Source organism: Pristiophorus japonicus, chromosome 3 (assembly GCF_044704955.1).
Source record: "Pristiophorus japonicus isolate sPriJap1 chromosome 3, sPriJap1.hap1, whole genome shotgun sequence".
NCBI classification, from domain to species: Eukaryota; Metazoa; Chordata; class Chondrichthyes; family Pristiophoridae; genus Pristiophorus; species Pristiophorus japonicus.
This window is the reverse complement of record NC_091979.1, coordinates 306,469,020-306,488,752: the sequence shown is the minus strand read 5'-3', so window position 1 is coordinate 306,488,752 and position 19,733 is coordinate 306,469,020.

Genomic DNA, 19,733 nt, shown 5'->3' with positions numbered 1-19,733 from the left:
CAAGCCATGTATTCATCTGAGCTATCCTGCGATTCCTACTCAGACTAGCACGTAGCACTGGTAGGAATCCTGAGATTACTACTTTTGAGGTCCTACTTTTTAATTTAGCTCCTAGCCCCCTAAATTCGCCTCGTAGGACCTCATCCCGTTTTTTACTTCTGTCATTGGTGCCTATATGCACCACGACAACTGACTGTTCACCCTCCCTTTTCAGAATGTCCTGCACCCGCTCCGAGACATCCTTGACCCTTGCACCAAGGAGGCAGCATACCATCCTTGAGTCTCGGTTGCGGCCGCAGAAACGCCTATCTATTCCCCTTACAATTGAATCCCCTATCACTATCGCACTCCCACTCTTTTTCCTGCCCTCCTGTGTTGCAGAGCCAGCCACGGTGCCATGAACTTGGCTGCTGCTGCTCTCCCCTGATGAGTCATCCCCCTCAACAATACTCAAAGCAGTGTATCTGTTTTGCAGGGGGATGACCGCAGGGGATCCCTGCACTACCTTCCTTGCTCTGCTCTTCCTGTTGGTCTTCCATTCCCTATCTGGCTGTGGACCCTTTACCTGCGGTAAGACCAACTCACTAAACGTGCTATTCACGTCATTCTCAGCATCGTGCATGCTCCAGAGTGAATCCACCCGCAGCTCCAGTTCCGCAACATGGTTCGTCAGGAGCTGGAGGCGGATACACTTCCCGCACATGTAGTCGTCAGGGACATCGGAAGCGTCCCTGATTTCCCACATAGTACAGGAGGAGCATAACACGTGTCCGAGCTCTCCTGCCATGACTTAACCCTTAAATACACTTAAATTGGCAACAACAATGCTAAGTGTTACTCACTGATATAGAAAAGAAAAAAGAAAAACTACTTACCAATCAGCAGCCAATCACTTAACCCCTTGGCTGTGACATCACCTTTCTATTTCTTTCTACTTCTTTTTTTGCCTTCTCCCTGTAGCTTTGTTGTAAATGGTGCTTTGTTGTTGTCATGTATTCAACTGTCATTGTAACCCATGTATAAGCTGATCTAAGTTGTACACCGTGAGAACATTGACCACTAGGTGGTGAACTTGTGAGTGTCTCTCCTAACCTGGACTTTCAGGTATAAAAGCTCCACCCATCTTCTCCACTTCAGTGCTGGTGAATAAAGGTTACTGGTCACAGAGTGACCTTCCCTCAAGTATGGGCCTCGTGTGCATTTATACTGTATAGTAAGGACATATCATTGGCGACGAGAAACTGGGATTTAAACCACGCAAGCATGGCCACTAGCAGCACAGACGAGAGGTGGTGTGTTAGTGATGATTGGGACAATTTTATTGAGAGCCTACAGCAAAGTTTCATCACTAAGGAATGGTTGGGACAGGATTCGGCCGTCAAACGCAAGCTCATCTCCTGACGGTTTGTGGATCCAGGACGTACTCCCTGATGAAGGACCTTCTAGCGCCAGAGACTTTTGAAGAGCTCAGTAAGTTGATCGGGGAACACTTTAAACCAGCGAGCAGCATGCACATGGCGAGACACCGGTTTTACACGCACCGGCGGCGAGAAGGGCAAAGCATTCCAGACTTCGTGGCAGATCTCCGGCGACTGGTGAGCCTATGTAAGTTCCCAGATGCATGCAGAGCAGAGATGCTGAAAGGCTTTTTTATTGAGAGCATCGGGGACGCTGGGGTTTTCAGGAAACTGATTGAGACCAAAGACTTGACACTGGAAAAAGCATCTTTGTTGGCCCAGACATTTATCACAGGAGAGGAAGAGACCAGAATGATGTTTGACAAAAACCTTGACTTAAATGCAGCAAATGGACAGGGAGTCAACATTGTTAACACGGCACACATTTCTCCAGGCAGACAGGGGCAATCGGACATGCCCGAGCATGTAGTCAAACCCAAAGGGGGAATTCAACAGAGACAATGGCTAGCTGAACGGCGATTCATGCCATCGCAAGGGACAATGCGGCCAGTAATGGGGCCATCAACACCTGTCAATGGTGCACTTAAGGACAGTTACAGAGACAGTCAGAGACGATCGACTGGTAATGGACGTTTAGTTTCCAACAACGGCTCATGTTGGAGGTGTGAAGGCAAACACCCAGCCAGAGCTTGCAGATATCAGCAATATACCTGCAGAATTTGCAACGTCAGCGGTCACTTGGTGCGTATGTGCAGGAAGCCTGCAGCCAGGTTGATGTTCGAGGAGGATGGGCCCAACGTAAGCCCTATGAGGCCAAATGAACACTGGGGGAAATCGCTGGAAGCTGAAGTTCAGCAAGTTCATATGGAGCACATATACAGTTCATACACCAGGACGCCACCGATAATGATGAAAGTGCTCCTCAATGGCATCCCAGTATCAATGGAGCTAGACAAAGAGGCCAGCCAGTCCCTGATGAGTATCAAACAGTTCGACAAGTTGTGGGCGTCCAAGGCCAGGAGGCCAAAATTATTGCCGATTGACGCACAGCTACGGACATATACAAAGGAGATCATTCCGGTGCTCGGCAGCGCAACGGTAGTTGTGACCCACAAAGATTCAGAGAACAGGTTGCCACTCTGGATATTCCGGGGGACGGACCCCGCACTACTGGGGAGGAGTTGGCTTGCTGTCATGAACTGGAAATGGGGCGATGTCAATGCAATTTCTTCTGTGGAGCAAATATCATGCTCACAGGTCCTGGACAAATTTGACTCATTATTTCAACCCAGCATCGGCACTTTCATGGGGACCAAGGTAGTGATTCACATAAACCCGGATGCTAGGCCATTATACCACAAGGCCAGAGCGGTGCCGTACGTGATGCGGGAAAAGATAGAAGGCGAATTGGACCGCCTGCTGAGGGAAGACATCATCTCGCCAGTCGAATTCAGTGACTGGGCAAGCCCGATTGTGCCGGTGCTCAAGGCGGTCAGGATATGTGGTGATTACAAGGCCACCATCAATCGGGTGTCACTCCAAGACCAGTACCCGCTACCGAGAGCGGAGGACCTCTTTGCAACGTTATCCGGTGGCAAACCTTTTTCAAAATTGGACCTGACCTCAGCTTACATGACTCAGGAGCTGGCGAGTGAGTCGAAGAAGCTGACCACCATCATGACACACAAGGGGTTGTTTGAGTACAACAGATGTCCATTCAGGATTCGCTCGGCCGCCACGATCTTCCAACGAAATATGGAAAGCCTCCTCAAGTCGATTCCAAAGACGGTGGTTTTTCAGGACGACATCCTCATCACGGGTTGCGATACTGAAGAACACCTCCACAACCTGGAGGAGGTACTGGACCGGGTAGGGCTGTGACTGAAAAAGGCGAAGTGTGTCTTCCTAGCTCCAGAGGTAGAATTCCTGGGGATGAGGGTAGCAGCAGACGGGATCAACCCCACTCCGTCCAAAACAGAAGCGATCCAGAGAGCACCCAGATTCCGTAACACGACAGAGCTGCGTTCGTTCCTGGGGCTCCTGAACTATTTTGGCAACTTTCTTCACAAATTGAGCACGCTGTTAGAGCCGCCACACATGCTCCTACGCAAAGGTCGCGATTGGATCTGGGGGGACAGCCAGGAAAGGGCTTTTGATAGAGCACGCAATTTGTTATGTTCCAACAATCTGTTAACGCTATATGACCCATGTAAGAAACTTGTTTTAACGTGCGATGCGTCGTTCTATGGGGTCGGGTGTGTGTTGCAGCATGTCAATGCCAAGGGTCAGTTACAGCCGGTAGCTTGTGCCTCCAGAAGTCTGTCCCAGGCAGAAAGGGGCTAGGGGTTGGTAGAAAAGGAAGCGCTTGCATGTGTAAATGCAGTAAAAAAAATGCACCAGTACCTGTTTGGCAGGAAATTTGAACTGGAGACAGATCACAAACCCCTAACGTCCTTTTTTGCCGACAACAAGGCCATAAATGCAAATGCATCAGCCCGCATACAGAGTTGGGCACTCATGCTAGCCGCCTATGACTATACAATTCGGCACAGACCGGGCACTGAAAACTGCGCCGATGCACTCAGCAGGCTCCCACTAGCCACCACCGAGGGGGCAACCGAGCATGCTGCTGAGATGGTCATGGCTGTTGAAGCTTTTGAAAACGAAGGCTCACCCGTGACAGCCCGTCAGATCAAAGTCTGGACAAATAGAGACCTGCTACTGTGTTTAGTCAAGAAATGTGTCCTGAATGGGGACTGGGCAGCCACGTACGGGGCATGCCCTGAGGAATTCAAACCATTTCACAGGCGCAAGGATGAACTCTCGATTCATGCCGATTGCTCACTATGGGGAAACCGAGTAGTCATGCCCCAGAAGGACAGAGAGGCGTTCATCAGAGAACTTCACAATGAGCACCCGGGCATTGTCATGATGAAGGCAATTGCCAGGTCACACGTTTGGTGGCCAGGAATAGATGCAGACCTGGAACTTTGTGTTCGCAGGTGCAACACGTGTTCCCAGCTGGGCAATGCGCCCAGGGAAGCCCCCCTTATCCCCTGGTCCTGGCCCGCCAAGCCATGGTCACACATCCATGTGGACTATGCAGGTCCTTTCATGGGAAAAATGTTTTTGGTTGTAGTAGATGCCTACTCCAACTGGATCGAGTGTGACATTCTCAATTCAAGCACATCCTCTGCCACGGTAGAAAGTCTACGGGCAATGTTCGCTGCCCATGGTCTACCGGATGTCTTGGTCAGCGACAATGGCCCATGCTTTACAAGCATTAAATTCCAGGACTTCATGGCAGGAAATGGTATCAACCATGTCAGAATGGCACCGTTCAAGCCGGCCTCAAACGGCCAGGCGGAACGAGCAGTGCAGATAATCAAACAGGGGATACTCAGAATCCAAGGGGGTTCCTTGCAAAGCCGCTTATCACACCTCCTGTTGGCCAATAAATCCCGACCACACTCACTCACAGGAGTCCCACCCGCAGAGCTGCTAATGAAAAGGACGCTCAAAACCAGGTTATCCCTTATACACCCCACCATTAAAGAAATTGTTGAGAGCAGGCGCCGGTCACAATGTGACTACCATGACAGGAATGCGAGGGCATGATGTATTGATGTCAATGACCCTGTCTTTGTCCTCAACTACGCTGCAGGGCCCAAATGGCTCGCAGGCACTGTGATTGCCAAAGAGGGGAATAGGATTCTGGTAGTTAAACTTACCAATGAACAAATCTGCCGCAAACACATGGATCAAACAAAAAGGAGGTTCAGCAACCCCACAGAAGAAGCAGAGGAAGAACACGATGTAGAGTTCACTCCGCCACAGGTGACCAAACACCGAAACCAAGCGGAGGAGAGCCCAGTCACTGTGGGCAGTCCGGACAGGCCTGAGGCACCGCAAACAGCAGCCACTCAGGCCAGCGCCCAACAACCGGAGCCCCAACTCAGGCGCTCTACAAGAGAGCGTAAACCACCAGAGAGACTCAACCTGTGATCCCAATAAGACTTTGGGGGGGGAGGTGATGTCATGTATTCAACTGTCATTGTAACCCATGTATAAACTGACCTAAGTTGTACACCGTGAGAACACTGACCACTAGGTGGTGAACTTGTGGGAGACACTCCTTACCTGGACTTTCAGGTATAAAATGGGAAGCTCCACCCACCTTCATCACTTCAGTGCTGGTGAATAAAGGTTACTGGTCACAGAGTGACCTTCTCTCAAGTATGGGCCTCGTGTGCATTTATACTGTGCATTCCTGGAGTGCATAAGGGATGGTTTTCTAGACCAATATGTCGAGGAACCAACTAGGGGGGAGGCCATCTTAGACTGGGTATTGTGTAATGAGAGAGGATTAATTAGCAATCTCATTGTGCGAGGCCCCTTGGGGAAGAGTGACCATAATATGGTAGAATTCTACATTAGGATGGAGAATGAAACAGTTAATTCAGAGACCATGGTCCAGAACTTAAAGAAGGGTAGCTTTGAAGGTATGAGGCGTGAATTGGCTAGGATAGATTGGCGAATGATACTTAAGGGGTTGACAGTGGATGGGCAATGGCAGACATTTAGAGACCGCATGGATGAACTGCAACAATTGTACATCCCTGTCTGGCGTAAAAATAAAAAAGGGAAGGTGGCTCAACCGTGGCTATCAAGGGAAATCAGGGATAGTATTAAAGCCAAGGAAGTGGCATACAAATTGGCCAGAAATAGCAATGAACTCGGGGACTGGGAGAAATTTAGAACTCAGCAGAGGAGGACAAAGGGTTTGATTAGGACAAGGAAAATAGAGTACGAGAGGAAGCTTGCAGGGAACAATAAAACGGACTGCAAAAGCTTCTATAGATATGTAAAGAGAAAAAGGTTAGTAAAGACAAACGTAGGTCCCCTGCAGTCAGAATCAGGGGAAATCATAACGGGGAACAAAGAAATGGCAGACCAATTGAACAAGTACTTTGGTTCGGTATTCACGAAGGAGGACACAAACAACCTTCCGGATATAAAAGGGGTCAAAGGGTCTAGTAAGAAGGAGGAACTGAGGGAAATCCTTATTAGTCGGGAAATTGTATTGGGGAAATTGATGGGATTGAAGGCCGATAAATCCCCAGGGCCTGATGGTCTGCATCCCAGAGTACTTAAAGAGGTGGATTTGCAAATAGCAGGGACAGTTATTTTCCAACATTCCATTGACTCTGGATCAGTTCCTAAGGAGTGGAGGGTAGCCAATGTAACCCCACTTTTTAAAAAAGCAGGGAGAGAGAAAACAGGGAATTATAGACCGGTCAGCCTGACATCGATAGTGGGTAAAATGATGGAATCAATCATTAAGGATGTCATAGCAGCGCATTTGGAAAGAGGTGACATGATAGGTCCAAGTCAGCATGGATTTGTGAAAGGGAAATCATGCTTGACAAATCTTCTGGAATTTTTTGAGGATGTTTCCAGTCGAGTGGACAAGGGAGAACCAGTTGATGTGGTGTATTTGGACTTTCAGAAGGCTTTCGACAAGGTCCCACACAAGAGATTAACGTGCAAAGTTGTTAAATTTGTTAAAGTTGTGATAGTTTTTCAAAGTTATAAGTTTTACAAAGTTTTACAATTGTTCTATATTTTTTACATTTTTACACAAAGGTTTCGATTGAATTTAAGCACTCTTGTCCAGTGTTAAACTTTTGGGATCACAGTCATCAGGGTCCCACACACTGTGTGCCGGAAAAGATGAAATGCAGCTCTCCACATTCAAGCAAAGTGTTCATTTATGAGCTGCTGACGTTACAATTTTGCAGTGACATGCGCTCCGCGTGTCCTCCGCTGTGGTGTTGGGGGAAGGGGGGGGGCTTTGGGGGGGTGGGGGGGAGTTGCCATGGGTTCATCTGGAAGCTCCTCCTCATCTTCCTCCCCCTCATTTTCCTCTTCTTCCTCCTCCGTCTCCTGCACTCTCTCCTCAGGTGATCCCGCAGTCCCCTGTGGCAATTCCTGTCCCAGCATGATTGCTAAATTATGTAACATGCAGCACAACCTGCTCAGGGTGGTATTGCAGCCTGCCTCCCGAGTGGTCCAAGCATCGAAAGCGCTGCTTCAGCACTCCAATTGTCTATTCGATAATATTACATGTGGCCCTATGGCTCTTATTATATTGTTGCTCGGCTTCTGTCTGAGGGTTCCGTAAGGGGTCGGGGGTCAAGAGCCAGGTGGCGAGGCCGTACCCTTTGTCCCCCAGCATCCAGCATTGACCTTGTGGTTCAGACTTCAGCAGGTCAGACACAGTGCTCTCACGCAAGATGTACACATCATGGATGCTCTCTGGAAAGTAGGCATTCACTGCCATTATGTGCTGTGTATAGTCGCAAACGAGCTGCACGTTGAGGGAGTGGAATCCCATATGGTTTCGGTACACCTCCGCCTCTTGTAATATGGGTACAGTCTACAGCACCCTGCACCTTGGGGAAGCCGGCACTGTGTGCAAAACCCAAAGCCCTCTCACTCTGTGCCTCTCTGGTCATTGGGAAGTTTATAAATTCCATCCGGTGTGCATACAATGCTTCGGTTACCTGTCGAATGCAGCGATGAGTACATGCTGAGAAATGCAGCATATGTCCCCAGCTGATGCCGGAAAAGGGCATCATGTATAAAAGGAAAGTGCCGCAGTCACCTTCACCTCGACAGAGAGTGCAGTAATGTTGGTGGTACTGGGCTGCAGGTCTGCCTTAATGAGCTGGCTAATCTCACTGATCATCTCTTTTTGGAAGTGCAGCCTTCGAACGCACTGTCGATCGGTCAGGTCCAAGTATGAGCGCTTCTCCCTGAAAATCCTTTGCGGGTAAGGCCTCCTCCTCCTCATCACCCTATGACCTCCTCCATGTTATGTATGTAATAACTCGATAGACTGAATACTGTAAACTCACTCAGGTGCAAACCTGGCTCAACTTTATTTGAGCCCAAAGTGCCCACATTACATGGTGGCTTACTTTAGATACCTGGCCCGCACACACGTGCATACAGCCCAATGACCTCCGACAGTGGCGCCCCCTGGTGGCTAGTAACCCCCAAGCATACATACATGACATTCCATTACCCCGATAATTCTGCTCACTAAACCTTCTCCCATCTGGATCCTGCATTAGACAAGTAGTCAGCATTACAGGCTGAGATAGTACAGGCCCCATTCTTTTTAAATCTCCAGAATCTCTTCAAATATCCTGAGATAAACTCAAATGATTTTTCTATGCAAAAAATATTAACTCAAATGCCTTCTATCTTAATAATGTATTCAGTACCAATATAAATACCTTTCCCACTGTAAATCTCACTGTAAAGTCACTGTTCACCTCTGAATACTGAGGTGCTGCTTTTTCTGACTGTTCCCGATTTCAAAATGGCGGCACCGAACACTATCGCCCATTACCGGCTGTATGTACCTGTTTTTTGAAGAAACTTGTATTTTTCGGCGCTAAGCAGGCAGTATATCGATGAATTTCAGGCCCCTTCTGCGCTGTATGATTCTGTGCTAGCTGATTTAACAGAACTCCGCGACTCTTATTCTAATTGTGCCATGGGATCTGAAAGACAGCACCTCTGACAGTGCAGCGCTCCCTCAGTACTGCACTGAAGTAGATGATGTGCTTAAGTCTTCTGAATGAGGCTTGAACCCATGACCTTCTGATGCAGAGGCAAGATTGCTTGTCCTCAATACACACAGTCCCCAGTACTCACTTCCCCCAGGTGTCATCGGCCCAAATACTAATTATTCCCTCGACACTCACTGTCCACTAACTGTTCACTTCCTTCAGCTACCAACCCAAATTCTCACCATCCCATGCCTTCAGGTAAAGTACTCATTGCCCAATCCCCCAAATATCCACACCCCAATATTCTCTACCTTCTTGACTTCTCTACCCATTCCTCGACCCCGTGGACACTATCCCTAAATCCTTCCTACTTTCCTCTACCGGCGGCCACCAGTTCCTTGGATTCCGGCCCGAGGAAGCAGGATCAAGCGGAATGCAACGGCGCACACCGATTCCGCTGGTGACTCCGCGGCGGCTGATCCGCCAAGGTGGGAACACTGCACGACAGGCAGATGCGAGCCTGGACATGGTGGGACTGTCCAAGATGAGCATCAACTTGATTCGAGAGCTCCTCCAGGCCATTGCTGGGTTGTCGGAAAACATCGCGGCCCGTCAATCGGAGGACATGGCGGAGCCGATTGCCGCGGTGGAGGGAGAACACCCAGACCGCCAATGGCAATGCTATGCGGCAATCAACAGTCGTGGGATATGGCACTGCACCCCAAGGTGCCATACCACCAATGGTGACAGCACCTGATCGTCGGAGGAACTAGTTTCTTCCAACTTTGAAGATGGGTCCTCAGCAGCCCCATCTTCTCCAGAACCCCCACACATAGCGCTTCCATTGTCACCCCCCGCCCCCTCAGCAGTCACGCTCAAAGTGCTGTGCTAGTGCGCGACGTACTGTTCCCGACGTGGGCAGAGCCAGGGGTACGGATAGCGGGAGGAGGAGGAAGGGATCAGGGCCAAGGGGCGCTGGCGGGGGATTGGGGAAGAAAGGCGTTGGGAAAGATGGCCGCAGATAGAATTGTCGGAGGGTGCAGCAGTGTTTTGAGTGTTGTTTATACTGTTGTTTATATGTTGTTGTTGTTCATAATGTTTTCCTTTTACAAATTTTCATTGAGAACAAGTTTGTTATTTTATTACATTGTTAAAGTTTAATACAAATTACAAGTTTTATGTAAAATTTTATTCAACTAAACCATTCTTGTATTGCGTCTCACTCACTTCTAGGAAGGGGAAAATGTGTCCCATATGACAACTTTTAGGAATCACAACTTTAAGTGTGTGATTGCCGGTACCCCTTGTAAACTGCATACCTCGTCTTGGATGACCTAGACCCAACTGACTAGGGTTTTCTTCAATCTTGTGAACATCACGTAACTGGCTAAGCCACTAACCTGTGAGCACCCTCACGGGTGCATACATTACAGTTGTGACGCTTGCTACAGTTGAATAGCCCCACAACCACATTGTCAAGCCACATGAAGAATGGTTACTTGGATCAGGCCCCAGTGCGTGGACACAACCCCTCCCCCCCTCCAGGCCCCGCTATGGCCAGCATCAGTAAAGGGGGAGGGGAGAGAAAATTTCCAGCAAATAATTCATGATCAGCAATGAATCGCTCAGTGGGCTGACTTCAATGGCTTTTTCCTGAGTGGTGTGACATGTGTTACAAAATCCCTTTCCTGCCACCCAAAAAATCACAGGTACTGGTCAGTTACCCCAGTCAAACAGACGCGGAACATTTGCAATCGAATTGGGTTTATTTTTTAAATAATGTTTCGATTGGGAGCGTCTGTTTCGGCAGACCCAGAAATACACCAGGCAGCATCGCTCAGCAAACACCCGGAGTTCAGTCTGTCTCTGAATTGACGGCAGCCCGCGAGGCATGGCGTGAGGTCAGTAGTGAGGCATCGTCCCTCGCCAACCTACATTCCTCAATTTAAAAAAAAAAGTTCAAGCAATAAAATGAACCATTCCCATCTCCCTCTTCCCATCCCACTCTCATGTGTAACTGCTAATAAAATATTTCATTGGCGAAAGAGTGGCCGGGAGACTGTGGAGGGATGTGATCGGGGCCCAGGAGAGGCGGGAGTTCAGGGCCAGGGGCAGCACGGGCCAACCCACGCTGCAATATGTGTGCACACTAAGTCCGTGCAGCAGAGCTGGTCTCCAGTCGTCCTGGATAACCCTTGCCACTTGTTTTGGATCGGTAATAATAGACCCAGGTTCGGGATCTGGATGAATGTTAAATAAGAGACAAGACAAATGAAGTAAAGAATAAGATACCATTTACTGTGAGAAAAGAAACATTAATAATACAGGTTAAAAAGAAGAGATAAGTATGATAAGATGCAACAATGCTCGCGAAACTTCAGCCCGTCGGGAACTCCACAACGACGGCTGGTCTGGAGCCTCGGGGGTCCCGACACCGCTCGCGGATCACGGTCCAAAGTGAAGTTCGAAGAGCTACGGGACAGTGCCGCTCCTTTATACTATTAAACAAACATACTATTGAACAAAACATGGGTGCATGTGGCTTATGGCCAACTCCTAATCTGTAAGGCCCCAGCTGCTCGTCCACAAAGTCCGTGCATGAGATCTTGAGGCACCGACCGTCTCATAACAAGCTGGTGTGCATCTCAAGGTCGCTTCCCTCTCTCTCTATAACAACAACATTCCACGGGGCATGGGACAGAGACACACTGTAAATGACTAAATATCATAATTAGCCCTATGTGATTAACCCCATACAATACACCACTGGACCAGGACCTCGCTCTGTCAAGCCCATGTGGTGGCTGGTGTGCAATGGCCACCACACGTTAAAAAAATCCACGCACAGGCATCTTCCACCCTTCAGGATGTAGTTCAGGATCTGGTATAATAGGTCCTTCATTGAAATACCTGTGAACTCATCCTTTTTTGGCGCGGAAGCCAGTCATACTCGTTTCAAGGGACTGCCTATGATGATGATTCACTGCTCACCTCAAACTACGCACTCTCCTCTGATAACTGCTGCTTCCATAACTGCCCAGGCATCTCCTCTTGGATTGTTACAAACCCAACACCCTAACCCAAACAACACATTTGCTCACTTACTGTGATCAACGTCTCAGGAGGTCCCACTTGCTCAGAAAATACAATTTCCTCCCGCACCCTTAACAGCATCACATTGTAACTTTCTGTGTCACATTCAACCAACTTGTCTCCTCGGTTCAAATGTATGATAAGAGTTAATCATATTGGTCAATCAATCCAAAATATTGACAGGCCTTTCTGGGAAGCGAGTTCCCTAGCTCCCTGTACGTGGAAGATGCCTGTACAGGGCAAGTACAGGGAGCTAGGGAAAGCCTGGTCTATCATTGAAAAAATAAAAATGAATAAAGCTTCGAAGAAGTGAAAGAGGAGATGATGAGGTGCAGGCCATAAACAGAGCTATAGGCTGATTGTCCCCTTTTTCCAAGTTTCAGATGAAACAGGTCTGTTATAAACCGAGACTCATACAGCACATGGGCCATTCAGCCCATCGTGTCTGTGTCACCTCTTTGAAGAGGGCGATCCAATTAATCTCACTTCCCTGCTCTTTCCCCAGAGCCCTGCAATTTGGATTAACTTTTCAAGTATATATCTGAACTCCTTTATTCATATTGCAGCAGATTAACTGATGTTATTGACAAACAGACTGGAGCAGCTATTTATAAGCCAATCAATCATACGTTATTGCCGCAACAGTTAATGCCGGCTGTGGGAATGTACTTCAGAAAAGAGTAAAAATAGTACGAAGCAAAACTTTTTATAGCATTATGTTTAGCAGTGAAGTGGCTAATTCTGTAATACTGACCAAAAATATCCTGACAGACAATTGTTAATATTTATATGTGCCAGTTTTCCACAACAGATTCTTTCGTGTGAGAACTGTTTTGCTGCATAGTTCACATCATATGAAGCATGTTTCTATATTATTGTTGCCCTTGGACAAATATGAACACTATCTTTATAATCTCTGGCAAGAAAAGGTGAACTCAAATCATCGCCAGGCATTGAAACTAAAAATAAAAGATCCACGAGATAAATTATGAGAAAAGGACTTTCATCCCATTGTCTATCCAAAAAAAACTCGGGGCAGGGTTTTTTTTGGAGGGGGCGAGGGGGCTGCGAAGTAGGCAGCGATCGGCCTTCCCTTAGAATCGTGAGGCCCCGAGAGATTTGAACTCCTCAGTCTCGTTGGCATGCTCCAATACAGATGATGATGTCACCGCCGGTGGGTTCGAGACTGTGTGGGCCCTCAGTCAGGACTGCAGTTAAAATGGGAGGACATGACGATGTCATTTAAATTAGGCCCTCGTTTCTTTGGGGCATGCGACTTTCCCATGCCTGAATTCAGGCAAGTTAAGATGGTGGCGCAAGAATGCATCGGGAACCAATAACCCAACCACCGTTACCCACACCATTCCCCCCTCCCCCACTCCGCAATTTTACCCCACAGCACCCGCACTATTCCAGCTGGGGAGGGTAAAAATCACACCTCAAATCACTCCACCCCCGAAAGCAATTTCTTAAATAATTCCAAGGCTTTTTCTGTCATTCCATGGCTTGGCCACTATTTATGAGAATTAGAATCAGAACAGTATAACACAGGAGGCAGCCATTCAGCTCTTTCAAAGAGCAATCCAATTAGTCTCACATCCCCCGCTCTTTCCCCTGCAAAAATGTTTCCTTCAAGTATATATCCAGTTCCCTTTTGAAGGCTACTATGAATCTGTATCCACCACCCTATCAGGCAGTTCATTCCAAATCCTAACCACTTGTTGCATAAATGTTTCTCCTCATCTCGCCTCTGGTTCTTTGGCCAATTAACTTAAGTCTGTGCCTTCTCGTTATTGACCCTTCAGCCATTGAAGATCGTTTCTCTTTAATTATTCAATCTAAACCCTTCATGATTTTGAACACCTCTATCAAATTTCTTCTTAGCCTTCTCTACTCCAAGGAGAACAACCCCAGCATCTCCAGTCTATCCAACTGTATTGTCTCATTCGAGCCAATCTCTTCTGTACCCTCTGCAAAGTCTTCACGTCCTTCCGATAGTGTGGTGCCCAGCATCGGACACAATACTCCATCTGGATTTTGTACTCTCTGGCCGAGAGATTGGGGGCGTTTAATTGCCACCCGTTACCGCCAGATCTGGGCAAAGAAATGGCAGCTGCTGCTCTTCCGCCAGCTACCGGCGGATCCTGTGGCGGCTGCCATTTTCGGATAGCCGGCAGCACTGTCGATTTCAGCGATCGCTAAAATTGTGGCGATGACGCAGATTGTAGTGTCAGTGAGCGAACAACGCTCGTTTGACGCACGATCTGCGAGTTTGGAGTTCACTTTTTAAACTCCCCGGCATGCCTGAAGTGCGACGAACTGAGCAAGCGTTGAGACGCAGGAAGGAAGCTCCAGCAGTGTTATGTAAAGGGATCATCAGCAACTTTCTGCAACTCCAACAGATTTATAAACTTTTTTCAAAGTCCTAACCTAACCGGGGACTGTTGTTGCAAGTGGAGAACGCCTTCATTCTTATTTAAAGGCTTCTGCTCGCAACACTTGTCCACAGTCGTGTGAGTTCGACTGGCAGTCACCCTCACGCTCGAGTATCCCTGGGAGAGGGAGCGGAGACAGCAAAGATGAGAAGGTGCATGCAGAGAGAGGAGAGCTTTCAACAGAGGGACATACCCACCAGGGGGACACAGTCTTAGGATAAGGGCTAGGCCATTTAGGACTGAGATGAGGAGGAACTTCTTCACTCAGAGAGTTGTTAACCTAAGAATTCCCTGCCGCAGAGAGTCATTGATGCCAGTTCATGGGCTATATTCAAGAGCGAATTAGATATGCCCCTTACGGCTAAAGTGATCAAGGGGTATGGAGAGAAAGCGGGAAAGGGGTACTGAGGTGAATGATCCGCCATGATCATATTGAATGGTGGTGCAGGCTCGAAGGGCCAAATGGCCTACTCCTGCACCTATTTTCTATGTTTCTGAAGCCTTTCGAGAGCACTTCAAGGAGGTGGTCACAGAACTCTGCAACTAAGAGCAGGGAACTATGGCTCTCCCAGTAGCAGTCAAAGTCACTGTGGCTCTGAATTTCTTTGCCAGTGGATCCTTCCAGTTTGCAGCAGGAGACATAGCTAAAATCACTCTCTACACCACCAGACTGATTCCCAGGATGGCAGGACCGACATATGAAGAAAGACTGGATCGACTAGGCTTATATTCACTGGAATTTAGAAGAATGAGAGGGGATCTCATAGAAACATATAAAATTCTGACAGGATTGGACAGGTTAGATGCAGGAAGAATGTTCCCGATGTTGGGGAAGTCCAGAACCCAGGGGTCACTAATACGTCCTTACTACACAGTATAAATGCACACGAGGCCCATGCTTGAGAGAAGGTCAGTCTGTCACCTGTCCTTTATTTCTTAGCACTCCAGTGATGAAGGTGGGTGGAGCTTCCACTTTTATACCTGAAGGTCCAGGTTAGGAGTGTCTCCACCTAGTGGTCAGTGTTCTCACAGTGTACAACTTAGGTCAGATTAGACATGGGTTACAATGCTGGTTGAATACATGACATCACCTCCCCCCCAAAGTCTTATTGGGATCACAGGTTGAGTCTCTCTGGTGGTTTACGCTCTCTTGTAGAGCACCTGAGTTGGGGCTCCGGTTGTTGGGCGCTGGCCTGAGTGTCTGCTGTTTGCGGTGCCTCAGGCCTGTCCGGACTGCCCACAGTGACTGGGCTCTCCTCCCTTTGGTTCCGGTGTTCGGTCACCTGTGGTGGAGTAAACTCTATATCGTGTTCTTCCTCTGCTTCTTCGATGGGGTTGCTGAACCTCCTTTTTGTTTGATCCACGTGTTTGCAGCTGATTTGTCCATTGGTAAGTTTAACTACCAGAATCCTATTTCCCTCTTTGGCAAACACAGTGCCTGCAAGCCATTTGGGCCCTGCAGCGTAGTTGAGGACAAAAACAGGATCATTTACATGAATACATCGTGCCTTCGCATTCCTGTCATGGTAGTCATATTGTGACTGGCGCCTGCTCTCGACAATTTCTTTAATGGTGGGGTGTAAAAGGGATAGCTGGGTTTTGAGCGTCCTTTTCATTAGCAGCTCTGCGGGTGGAACCCCTGTGAGCGAGTGTGGTCGGGATCTATAGGCCAACAGGAGGCATGATAAGCGCCTTTGTAGGGAACCCCCTTGTATTCTGAGCATCCCCTGTTTGATTATCTGCACTGCTCGTTCTGCCTGGCCGTTTGAGGCCGGCTTGAACGGTGCCGTTCTGACATGGTTAATTCCATTGCCTGCCATGAAGTCCTGGAATTCAGTGCTTGTGAAGCACGGGCCATTGTCGCTGACCAAGACGTCCAGTAGACCGTGGGCGGCGAACATTGCCCGTAGACTTTCTACTGTGGCAGAGGATGTACTTGAATTTAAAATGTCACACTTGATCCATTTGGAGTAGGCGTCTACTACAACCAAAAACATTTTTCCCATGAAAGGACCTGCGTAGTCCACATGGATGCGTGACCAAGGCTTGGTGGGCCATGGCCAGGGGCTAAGGGGGGCTTCCCTGGGCGCATTGCCCAGCTGGGCACACGTGTTGCACCTGCGAACACAAAGTTCCAGATCTGCGTCTATCCCTGGCCATCAAACGTGTGACCTGGCAATTGCCTTCATCATGACAATGCCCGGGTGCTCATTGTGGAGTTTTCTGATGAACACCTCTCTGCCCATCTGGGGCATGACTACGCGGTTTCCCCATAGTAGGCAATTGACCTGAATTGAGAGTTCATCCCTGCGCCTGTGAAACGGTTTAAATTCCTCAGGGTCTGTCCTGTACGTGGCTGCCCAGTCCCCATTCAGGACACATTTCTTGATTAGAGACAATAGCGGGTCTCTATTTGTCCAGACTTTAATCTGACGGGCTGTCATGGGTGAGCCTTCGCTTCCGAAAGCTTCAACAGCCATGACCATCTCAGCAGCATGCTCAGTAGCCCCCTCAGTGGTGGCTAGTGGGAGCCTGCTGAGTGCATCGGCGCAGTTTTCAGTGCCCGGTCTGTGCCGAATTGTATAGTCATAGGCAGCTAACATGAGTGCCCACCTCTGTATGCGGGCCGATGCGTTTGCATTTATGGCCTTGTTGTCGGCCAAAAGGGACGTTAGGTGTTTGCGATCTGTCTCCAGCTCAAATTTCCTGCCAAACAGGTACTGGTGCATTTTCTTTACCGCATATACACATGCAAGCGCCTCCTTTTCTACCATCCCGTAGCCCCTTTCTGCCGGGGACAGACTCCTGGAGGCATAAGCTACCGGCTGCAACTGACCCTTGGCATTGACATGCTGCAACACACACCCGACACTATAGGACGACGCATCGCACGTTAACACAAGTTTCTTACATGGGTCATATAGTGTTAACAGAGTGTTGGAACATAACAAATTGCGTGCTCTATTAAAAGCCCTTTCCTGGCTGTCCCCCCAGACCCATTTGCGACCTTTGCGTAGGAGCACGTGTAGCAGCTCTAGCAGTGTGCTCAATTTGGGAAGAAAGTTACCAAAATAGTTCAGGCGCCCCAGGAACGAACGCAGCTCCGTCCTGTTACGGGGTCTGGGTGCTCTCTGGATCGCTTCCGTCTTGGATGCAGTAGGGCTGATCCCGTCTGCTGCTACCCTCATCCCCAGGAATTCTACCTCTGGAGCTAGGAAGACGCACTTCGCCTTTTTCAGTCGCAGACCTACCCGGTCCAGTCTGCGTAGCACCTCCTCCAGGTTGTGGAGGTGTTCTTCGTATCGTAACCCGTGATGAGGATGTCGTCCTGAAAAACCATCGTCCCTGGAATCGACTTGAGGAGGCTTTCCATATTTCGTTGGAAGATCGCGGCGGCCGAGCGAATCCCGAACGGACATCTGTTGTACTCAAACAACCCCTTGTGTGTCATGATGGTGGTCAGCTTCTTCGACTCACTCGCCAGCTCCTGGGTCATGTAAGCTGAGGTCAGGTCCAATTTTGAAATAAGTTTGCCACCGGATAGCGTCGCAATGAGGTCCTCCACTCTTGGTAGCGGGTACGGGTCTTGGAGTGACACCCGATTGATGGTGGCCTTGTAATCACCACATATCCTGACCGACCCATCCACCTTGAGCACCGGCACAATCGGGCTCGCCCAGTCACTTAATTCGACTGGCGAGATGATGCCTTCCCTCAGCAGGCGGTCCAATTCGCCTTCTATCTTTTCCCGCATCATGTACGGCACCGCTCTGGCCTTGTGGTGTACTGGCCTGGCGTCCGGGTTTATGTGAATCACTACTTTGGCCCCCATGAAAGTGCCGATGCCAGGTTGAAATAATGAGTCAAATTTGTCCAGGATCTGTGAGCATGATACTCGCTCCACAGAGGAAATTGCATTGACACCGCCCCATTTCCAGTTCATGACAGCAAGCCAACTCCTCCCCAGTAGTGCGGGACCGTCCCCTGAGACAATCCAGAGTGGCAACCTGTTCTCCGAATCTTTGTGGGTCACGACTACCGTGGCGCTGCCTAGCACCGGAATGATCTGCTTTGTGTAAGTCTGTAGCTGTGCGTCAATCGGCGATAATTTTGGCCTCCTGGCCTTGGACGCCCACAGCTTTTCGAACTGTTTAATACCCATCAGGGATTGGCTGGCCCCCGTGTCTAGCTCCATTGATACTGGGATGCCATTGAGGAGCACTTTCATCATTATCGGTGGCGTCCTGGTGTATGAACTGTATACGTGCTCCACATGAACTTACTGAACTTCAGCTTCCAGCGAATTCCCCCAGCGTTCATTTCTGCAATTTCTGCAGGAATTGTGCTCATCTCCACAAACTCCGGCTGAGTGTGTGCCTCCACACCTCCAACATGAGCTGCTGTTGGAAACAAAAAGTCCCTTGCCAGTCGATCGTCCCTGACTGCCCCTGTGACTGTCCTTGAGTGCACCCTTAACAGGTGTTGATGGTCCCATTACTGGCCGCATTGCCCCTTGCAATGGCGTGAATCGCCGTTCAACTTGCCATTGTCTCTGTCGAACTCCCCCTCTGGGATCGACTACATGTTGGGGCATGCCTGACTGCCCTTGTCTGCCTGGAGAACTGTGTGCTGCTTTAACAATGTTGAATCTCTGTCCCAACCACTCCTTAACACAGTACCTCTCGTCTGTTCTGCTAGTGGCCATGCTCGCGTGGTTTAAATCCCAGTTTCTCGTCGCCATTAATACATCCTTACTGTACAGTATAAATGCACATGAGGCCCATGCTTGAGAGGTGGTCAGTCTGTGTCCTGTCCTTTATTCCTTCGCACTCAAGTGATGAAGGTGGGTGGAGCTTCCCCTTTTATAACTGAAGGTCCAGGTTAGGAGTGTCTCCCACCTAGTGGTCATTGTTCTCACAGTGTACAACTTAGGTCAGATTATACATGGGTTACAATGCTGGTTGAATACATGACAGTCCCAGTCTGAGGATAAGGGGTAAGCCATTTAGGACCAAGATGAGGAGAAACTTTTTCACTCAGAGAATTGTAAACCTGTGGAATTCTGTACCACAGAAAGTTGTTGAGGCCAGTTCATTAGATATATTCAAAAAGGAGTTAGATGTGGCCCTTACGGCTAAAGGGAACAAGGGGTATGGAGAGAAAGCAGGAGTGTGGTACTGAAGTTGCATGATCAGCCATGATCA